General features: G+C 36.8%; 1 protein-coding gene across 3 annotated transcripts in view; it reads right to left on the bottom strand.

The window, feature by feature from the left end:
• Nucleotides 1–10237, bottom strand: part of LOC110457455 (protein CBFA2T1-like) — a 165842-nt gene that overhangs the window by 18970 nt on the left and 136635 nt on the right. Inside the window, exon 1 of one of the 3 annotated variants that reach the window (XM_021508744.1) lies at nucleotides 2978–3506. The exons of the other annotated variants lie outside the window; for them this stretch is intronic. The gene's annotated coding sequence lies outside the window, so the exon portion shown is untranslated. Of the gene's footprint in view, nucleotides 1–2977; nucleotides 3507–10237 lie in introns of those variants that run through there. 3 annotated transcript variants of the gene reach the window in all.

Genomic DNA, 10237 nt, shown 5'->3' with positions numbered 1-10237 from the left:
GGGGGAGAGAGAGAAGGAGATGAGTTGTAATTTCATTGCAGAAAGAGCTACCACACAGACATCCCATAACTTGGACACAGTAGCATTACAATCTTATATCATTCTAACGTCAAGCAAAAACAAATCTTTGTTTCCTATTACATGTCTGAAAACATAAGTGTAGGTAATATATATTTTATTTTTTTTTTTTTTTTTTTTTTATAAAGTTAGTAGGAGAGTAATCTTTGATTTTAATAGTGCAACCTTGAAAATTGCCAAGGTAGCACAAGGAACCCCACAGAGATCCAGGGTTTTGCAATACGGGCAGCAGATCAATTTTCTATATACTCTGCCCATTTTAGTTATCCCATATGATCATACAGTGGGAAATATCAGAGCAGGCCAGTTCTTTGATCCCTGAACCCGCAGGGGGACTACAATAAGGTTAACATTTATAGTAAAATAACATTAAATCTACTGGTTACTGTAACTATATATCACACTGTCAGTACAGGTGCTGACTTTAGCCTGCATTTTGTGTTAAAGTCTCTTATGTGTACAGTTAATGATAATGAGGACAGGCGTTGAATAAGCTGAACATAAAATGAGTGTTTCTATGCCCGGAATGGGCTACTGGTCCTATGTGATTTTATCTAAATTTGCCACATATACAGTGTCCAGGTTTGTTACTGGGAGGGCCTACAACCCCTCCATATGTTACTAGACAGATTTGTGCAACCCCTTGTGATGCCTGTAACTGTCTTCTCATTCTGGACTCCTCTGACGATACACTATATTTATAGACTTGCTCAAATCTTTGTTTGTCCTTGACCTTAAACCTTCAGGTAATTATGTCAAAATTTTCCAAACAGTGCTGCAGTAATTTTATTTTTTAGTAAATAGTTTTTCATGGATATCTGAATTCCATGACAAAATCAGAATTGATTTGTCATACTTCACCTTTTTTCATTTAGATCTATTATCACTACTTTCTAACTCACCCCTGAAATTTCATAATGAACTACTCCAACCTTTGAATTGGAGGAGTTCAAATGCGTCTTCAGGGGGGTGAGTGAGTTCAACTTCATTTCTACAATCACTGTTATATAAAATCAATGCTTTTGGTCCCCTAGATTTACTTATAGTGGCAGTTGCCGATAAATTATGTAACCAGGGTTTTCCATCAATATATATTGTGTATAATACGAATTTGAAACCTGTCAGTCAACATAAACTCATTTTCTGGAAATCAATTATTTCACTTGCCTTCATATGCCCATAAAACGCAGCTGGTCGGATAAAGTGTGTAATGACAATGTACGGAGCTGTCGGGATAATATTCGGCACACTAAAGCAAATGTAGCTTAATCAATCATAAAATACGTTTAGCATTTCACGAATTTGTGTTTACATTTGTATTGTGGTTATTGAGTTTCTGATTGACCCAGTTTCAAAAGTATGTCTAGTGATTAAATGGTGAAAATTATCATTCAAATATAGCTACCCATGTGTTTTGTATAATGTATTTTTATATATTTAATTATATCATATATATATATATCATATTTCTATATATTTAATTATATTACATATATATGTTATATTTTTATATATTTAATTATATTATAGCACTTAGGCTGCACATATATCACATCCGAGGCATTTATAATTGAAACTTACCATGAAAGGTCAAAAATGGAAAAAATAAAGTTCGTTTAAATAAAATGACAGTGTTGAAATGTTTCGTAACAAAATGCATATATGTTTGTCACTAAAATTGATGGTAAAACTTACGTTCACACAAAGAAAATAGGCCCCGAATGTTATTTCAAGTTTGAACTCTGCAATGACAGCTTGCCTTATATGGACGTCATAGTCTTACAATTCTACTGCTAATGAAGTGACAGTCTATTTTTTCTTCGTTGGACCTCCTGGATGTCAATGATATCAGAGTGATGATGTCAGAATACACCAGTTACTGCCAGTCTCCCCTAGTGTTAGATACATAACATTTTGTTCCATTAGTTTTGTGGTCAGACACCCTTTGATACCATCTGTCTATGAACACCTATTAATTAACAACACCGCAGGTGGTTCTATATCCTCCTGCAGTTTGTATTAGCTCTCATCTATAATTACAACATGCGATTGGAGAGTGCATTTCGTAATTCTTGATATTTATAGTATATGTTTAAGTAAACCTCACTGTTATCTCCCATGAGTGGTCATTAAAGACAGGACAGATTTCACTGTAACTTTAACCCGAGATAAGAAATAAAATCACACAGGTCATCGGATCACAAAGGTCACCCGAGACACAAAGTGGATCACACAGGTCACCTGAGATACAACGTGGATCACACAGGTCATTCGAGACACAAAGTGGATCACACAGGTCTACCGAGATACAAAATGGATCAAACAGGTCACCTGGACACCACACAGGTCACCTGACACACAAGTGGATCAAACAAGTCACCTGAGACACAAAGTAGATCACACAGGTCTACTGAGATACAAAGTGGATCACACAGGTCACCTGAGACACAAAGTGGATCACAAAGGTCTACTGTGATACAAAGTGGATCACACAGGTCACCTGAGACACAAAGTGGATCACACAGGTCTACTGAGACACAAAGTGGACTGAACCAGGTCACCTTGTAAGATTCAAAATGGATCACAAACCGGAGATACAACATGGATCACATGCAACGGAGACACAATGTGGATCACACAGTTCATCTGAGATTAAAAAACCCTTACTAATATACATACATGATGTCACAAAATAATTTGTGATCATAACATCTATAAATTCAAGCGGTCAAGAGCTTACTATCTAAAGGGGTCTCTGGTCATACAGACATTATAATAAACATGTGTTTTCATCGCATATCTGGGACACATCGAAAGTATGTCACAAAAATTTGAAAATAAAATGAATTGAAATAACAAGAAATTAAACAACATTTATATTGCATTTCCAGCACCTTACCTTACACATTGTAGGCCTGTGTCACGTTAATCCAAGCAGTTTTTTTCTCCCTTTTTAGTGTGTGTGTTGTTACTGATATATATGGAATGAAATGTGTCAGTATTATATACCAACGACAATATCAACAGAGAACACACTGCTGTTTCACAATCCAAACAAACACCGAAATTCTGTAAAAATATTCGCACAATTTCTAATGTAGATACACTAACAAACAACAACACTAGCTACAAAACACTGTAGCCAGTAGTGAAATCTGGCCGATGCACATGCCAGAGAGGGGATTGTAGCTGGCTGAGTGGTCAATACTCCAGTGAGAGTATGTGGAGTGTGTGTGTCTGCTGCGGAGGCTGAGCCAGTGATGAAGCTGAACAACCTGTGCCTGCAGCCTATACAGGCTCTCATCAGATTGTACCCACTTAACCGGGGCTACAGCAGCTGTTGTGTATCAATCTTCACATCTCACAATCTCTCAGACATCCACATCCCTCCAGTTACTTATTTCCTCCTTCCTTCCCATCTCTCCTTCTCTATTTTCTGTTTCCCTTGACCCTTCCCACTTCATTCTTTCTTTTCTTTCTTATCATTCCTTTCTCTTTCTCACTTCTTTATTCTTCACTTCTTTCTTTTCTTCTTTCTACTTCTGTCTTCAATCCGTTCTTTTCTTTTCACTTTATCCCTTTTTTCCTTTCCTCTCATCTTGTTTTTATTATTCCTTCTTCACACTTTTATTCTCTCCATCTTTTTTCTCTTTCATTCTTTGCTCTTTTTTATTTCTCAACCCCCCCNACAACCAACTCGTTTTCCTCTTAACACTACTGTTGCTATGTTATCTCAATAATTTTATTTCTTGTTCATTCTTCTATCCTTAGTGTATTCCCCCCTTCACTCTTCTTGATATTACTTCATTTTCCAATTTTCAGATATTCAATTTTTTCTTCTTCTTTATGTCCCAGAGAGCCCTGTCTGCTATCATGCTATTTTCCTTCCCACTATCTTCATTCTGTTGTTTGATTTGGTTTTCACTCATTCGCTAACATTTGTTGTCCTGAAAATGATACAGCCTAGCTGTGTGATTACTCATATTGTCGAACCTCGCCTTCATAATACTGTGTTTTTATTAGATATGGTTGTTACCATGACCTAGAATTAAAACAAAACAATGCGTTTCCCTCTCACACTTAAGTTTCCCTGGCCATATTTCCTCCTTGCCAAATACGATACACACAGGTTTAACATATTTTCATGTCTTCCTCAATCAAGTGCAATGTATTTTCTTCCTTGATTAAGTACAATATGGAACATTATATACAGTAGACCTCTGTTTACAAAAAAAGTCAAGATATATTCAAAATCCAATTTAATTATGTCTAATGTATTTGACCCTATAACAATTTATAAAGATGGGTTTTTTAACTTTCATATTTTCAGTTATACAACAGATTCCAATATTTTATATATCCCATTAATCATGTGACATTATTTATTGTACAATGTATCCATCTTCATTACCATAACACATTAAGGATGTTAATACCACATTGCTTAAGATATGCATCTCCTTTTACAAAAGAGTTCCTCTCTAAAACTAAAAAAATGTCAAAAATCTTCTTATGAACAGCAGTTTAGACTTGGACGATAAAATAATGACACATCTGAAAGGTATTAAGAATGCATGAATTGATAAAATTTAAATCATTCGCAGTGGATCGTTTCGATTAATTACATAAAGGGAAATAACTCTCATACACCTCACATTATAAGGGTAACCAGCTAGAAGCTGTCTAAACTGACAACATAAAAAATAGCAGACCTGTATCGTCAAATAGCAAAAATCTTGAAATCTCGTCGTAAATTTTCTTTCAATCTTCATTAAGACGAAAACATACTGGTACCACAGATTAGATGTTACGAACATCTTCGAAAAACTTGCAGAGTAAAAAAAGGAATTCATTATTGTAAAACTTGCTTTTGTTTTCCCATGCTCCAAATTCGGAAGCGTGTTTTTTCCAGTATCAAGCTTTTTTTTTTTTTTTCACCCTGTCAATTTCGACAAGATGGATGGAGCATTAGATATATGGGGCTCTGCACAAGGGCTGCCTCCATATTTTTATCGTAATTAACTCCTTTAATCGCCCCTCCCACATCACAGAGCTGAGATTCAATCTGGTGCTAATCACGCAGACCAGGGTATGGTAATAACTAATGTTTGGCACCATTGATAAGAACCCGACATTTGTAGTTACGGAAACAAAGATCATATACCTTTCATGTTAGTCTTTACAAAGATGGCATCTTCAGATTCATTAACTTCAAACAGTTTTCAATTTTCAGGCAAAAATCTTCGACTAACTGTTACAATGTGTATTGGGTTTGATCGCATGTTTCAAATAAACATATATAATAAACTGTTTCTTTTAAACCAGCGAGAACGGTTTCGCTGAAAACGCGTCTTTCATATTTAAAGACGTGTGTTTGCAATGTATATCCATTTGTAGGAGATAATCGGTTGATTCACTAAACCTTTGTGAATTATCTTCAAAAATATATATCGCCAATACATACTGTACCTAGGAAGCTTTTTATCTTTTTGTTTACGAATCTGGTATTCATTTCTCTTCAATCATGACATTGGAAACGCCTTCATGATTAACCCATGTACTCAACATGTACCTGTATACGTCACACTATAATCACATAGCAGGTTTGGGGTAAAAAGAGAAGAAATTCTTTATCAACGTTCCACTACAGTGTGCTCTATTCCTCTTAGTGTCACTATTTAATGTCATATTTCAGTAAACTCATTCACCACTGAGGACACATTTGAACTCTTCCAAATCAAAGGTTGGAATAGTTCATGATGAATTTCAGGGGTGAATGAGCTATTAATGTCATGTTTTCATAAACACCAGTACTCTTGTCTATACATATTTTGTATGTTATTTTGTTTGTTTTATGATATGTAATTTGACATAAACTCCACTTAATATCACATACCTGATAATGTCATGCAATGACAAAACCCTATTATCTCTATACATATTTCGTAAGTTATTTTTTTAATATCATGCTATTTTACATGAAATTCTCTTAATATTACAATATATACAGAAAAATCTCGAAGTTGATTTAGTCAAACAGTTCTCTGTAATTCACTGCAAGTTCTAACAAATAATGCAGTCAAAACTTATACCAAGATCTATCGAATAATTCTGTCATACTTTGAACTAGAATCTGTCAAAACGGTTTTATCATAACTCAAATTCAGATCTCTGTAATAGTCCTGTCACAATTTGTACAAGGATCTTTCAAATAGTTCCTTTGTAAATCGTAATTGGGTCAGTCAAATAGTTCCATCATAATTTCTAATGCAATAAGTTGAATAGTTTGGTCATAACTCATATTCTAGCAATTTAGTCCATAGTAGAAATTATTTCGCTTTTCATGCTAGCCGACCTTGTTCTACCCCATCAATGAAAGTCCCATCTCATAACAGACGAAATATGCTATCCTTTTGAGATGACCATACCTGTAATCTACAACCTTAAGCTGACTGTCCCTGAAACTCATTTCAGTATGGTGTCCCCTAGTGTTGATCGACTGTCCCTGTAACCTACATCTTTTGTTGTCCCCTTAAGTTGACTGTCCCTGTAACCTACAACAGTATGTTGTCCCCTAGTGTCGACTGTCCCTGTAACCTACATCTTTTGTTGTCCCCATTAAGTTGACTGTCCCTGTAACCTACAACAGTATGTTGTCCCATAGTGTTGACTGTCCCTGTAACCTACATCTTTTGTTGTCCCCTTAAGTTGACCATCCCTGTAACCTACAACAGTATGTTGTCCCCTAGTGTTGACTGTCCCTGTAACCTTCATCTTTTGTTGTCCCCATTAAGTTGACCATCCCTGTAACCTACAACAGTATGGTATCCCCTAGTGTTGACTGTCCCTGTAACCGACATCTTTTGTTGTCCCCATTAAGTTGACCATCCCTGTAACCTACAACAGAATGTTGTCCCATAGTGTTGACTAACCCGGTAACCTACATCTGTGTTGTTGTCCCCATTAAGCTGGCCATCGCTGTAATCTATAACAGAATGTTGTCCACATAAGTTAACTGTACTTGTAACCTAAGCTGTTCTGTTGTGGTGTTGTGTTGACTGTCCCTATAACCTACATTGGTATGTGGCCCAGGACTGTTCCCACAACAGTAAACCAGAATCACATGTGTGTTTGTTTCCTGTCTAGTTCCCACAGACTAATCAGGAACACACCAGTGTCTGCTGCCTGTCACTGCCTGCCACAATTAGTCCCCTCCCATGGATGACCACACCCGTCTGCAGGTGGCTTGACCCTGGAAAGGTCAATGTCACCCCTACCAACAGACTGATCAGACCTCTACAACCCCTTCCTCAATCTCCACCCCCCCCCCCCCCCCCCCCCCCCCCCCCCCCAAAAAAAACAACCTTATCTTATATTTAGAAGCAATTTCCATGAGTACTGACCTAGATCTTTGTGTATTGCACTCACCATTACCTCAGACATATTTCTGAAAATCAAGCCCATCTACATAAACACTGATTATAAGGCTGGCTCTGTCCAGCTGCCCACTTTGCCAGAGATGACCCCACCAACATCAACAATGTACATATATAATTGATCATCAATGACCACATGGCATTGTTCCATAACAGCAATATGGCAACAGCTGGCATTGATTATATATACGCTCATCAACAAAAACCTCGCCAGATTTAATCATTCTTAAAAAGCAAAACATCATCTTCATTTCTCTGGTAGAAAAAATTGTATTGCATAATCCCAGGAGACAATAGCATATAAGTGAACTTTGTAACACCGGATATGACCTTGGTGACCTGGACAATTGAATTTTTGACAATATCTGTAACCTTGACCTATACAGCCAATGTCTTTTGTGATCTTACCAAATGGTTATAGATAATGACATACATGGCCTTAACGATAATTGGTATTTTAATTAACTCTGATTTCTCTAGATCTGTGACGATGATAAAAACTGATCAATGTCCGTGACCCTGGAAATTTATAAGCACTGATGATACAGTGACATTTACAGATTACCTTGACTTTGCGACAATGACATTTACATATGACCTTGTGACAATGACATTTACTGATGTCATTGACCTCTGTTATACAGACATTTACAAATGACCTTGACCTTGTGACAATGACAATTTCTGACGGCCTTGACCTCTGTGAAATTGAAAACCACTTTATGAACTTGACTGCATTCAATCAACATTAATAGACATGAAAGACAACCACCGAATCCTCCGACACTAAACAGACCGCAAAATGTTTGATTATACCCAGTCTCAACAGAAATGGATGACAGGACAAACAAATTTCATCAATTTAGCCGAAATGAGAAGCAGACCCCATCCTTCACTTAGATGAGACCTGATGTATTCACTGGGCAGTGTGGTGTGTGGGCCGGACTCTGACCAGTGTTGTAGCTATATTAGAGTGAGGTCTGTTATTCCAGTTTGATTAGAGATGAGACCAGATCCAGCTGTTGGGGAGGAGGTGAAGGGGGAGGAAAACATTGCTCACATATGGCTTTTCCCTGTACCAGATAACAGATAAACTATTCTATTCTATCTTCTCCCTACTATCATAATCTCTCTGACCCTTAAACTAAACAGACAACTTGTAAACCTTTCCTGTTATTTCAAATCTTTCTCTTTCCAAAATACATAACAATACAAAAACCCTTTATTCTATTTTAAGTCCACCTTCCCTCACCTTTTCCTCCCTAGCATAGATAATTATCTTTACCTCTGTACTAAACCCTTTCCAAGACTGTCCCCTCCTTCCTCCCAAGTGCAGAAACATACTCTCAACCTTCTGCCCATTCTCAATCCTTCAACACAAAGGTCCCTTTAGAAAATGTCCACCTTCTGAATCCACCATTAAACATCCCTAACCACAAAACCAAACTTGTTCATACCCTCATATTACCTTTCCAGTCAGATATTTTTTCCAAAACCCTGACCTCTTTCCCTCTAGAGATACTAACCCTTGCCTTATCACAGATACCACCACCACCATAAAGATACATCTCTCCCCATCCCACCCCTACTGCCAGAGACACATCCCCCCCCCCCCCCANTTAGTTCCACAACAGTTGATGTGTGCCTCAGTGATAACCTGTAAATCAGGCAGACTCGACAGATCTAGGTATTTATACGATGCTATCAATTTCGACCTGGATGCAGCTGACTTCCTCTTCATTTGAGATATACCGGACAATTTAAGCCATAAAATGTTAAAGGTTTTCACTGGTCGTGATTTCAATCTTTTTTATTGTGTTTTTGCCCAATTTCAATATTTGTTATACTTTACTCATTACAAAAAATTAGCATTTTATCAAATGTTTAACTTAGTAAAAACCGATATGTTTTTTATGTGGATAATATCTTTACCCTTATCTTGTACTTTAAGAAATAAAATTAAGTGATAAAAATTCAATAAAAGAAAAAAAAAAGTCAGTTTAATGCATTCCACAGTTACATCGTAATTTTCAGTAATTTGAGAAATAACATAATTTAAATTCCATGTTTAAAAAGAATGTCTGCTAGACATGAATGACCTGCAGCCAAATAAAATTAGTTTCGATAGCTAACATATATTTATTCTCTCCTCCCTTCACCCCCTTTATAAAATGGTAAGCAGGGGGCGGGGGTGGGGTGACGTAAAATAATTGTACTAAAACATTTCCACTGCAAGTTCCTCTATATAAAATATAAGGTCAACAATAAATAAATATTTAGAATGTAAATATAAAGATGGAATGGTAATTTCATGCCGTATGAAAAATGACGTTCAATCCTAAATCAAACTACACTGATTGCCTGCATATATCTTGCCTGTGTATTTCACAATTATTTAATATTACTTTCATTTTTAGACTTAATTTTTCTGTATATACTATGACAATGGTAAGCCCATATATTTCACAATTATTTAACATAACTTTCATTTTAGACTTAATTTTCCTTCACTATTTCTGGCCCAATATAACTGAGTGCCGTGCCATCCTCATTGATCTGCTGGTTGTAATTTTCAAAGTGTCTAGTCTGGCCAGCATGTTGTGGTTGTGAGGAGTCGACCAGCTGGTAGAAACCAGACACATCTGGCCAATTCATCTGTCAGGGGAGGGGGATACAGGGAAAACACAAGGAGAGGGGAGGGGAGGGGGAGTAGGGGAGGGGGA

The sequence above is a fragment of the Mizuhopecten yessoensis genome, unplaced genomic scaffold (assembly GCF_002113885.1).
Source record: "Mizuhopecten yessoensis strain PY_sf001 unplaced genomic scaffold, ASM211388v2 scaffold9157, whole genome shotgun sequence".
NCBI classification, from domain to species: Eukaryota; Metazoa; Mollusca; class Bivalvia; order Pectinida; family Pectinidae; genus Mizuhopecten; species Mizuhopecten yessoensis.
Note: the sequence above shows the minus strand (reverse complement) of the source record. Positions and strands in the feature narration are given on the sequence as shown.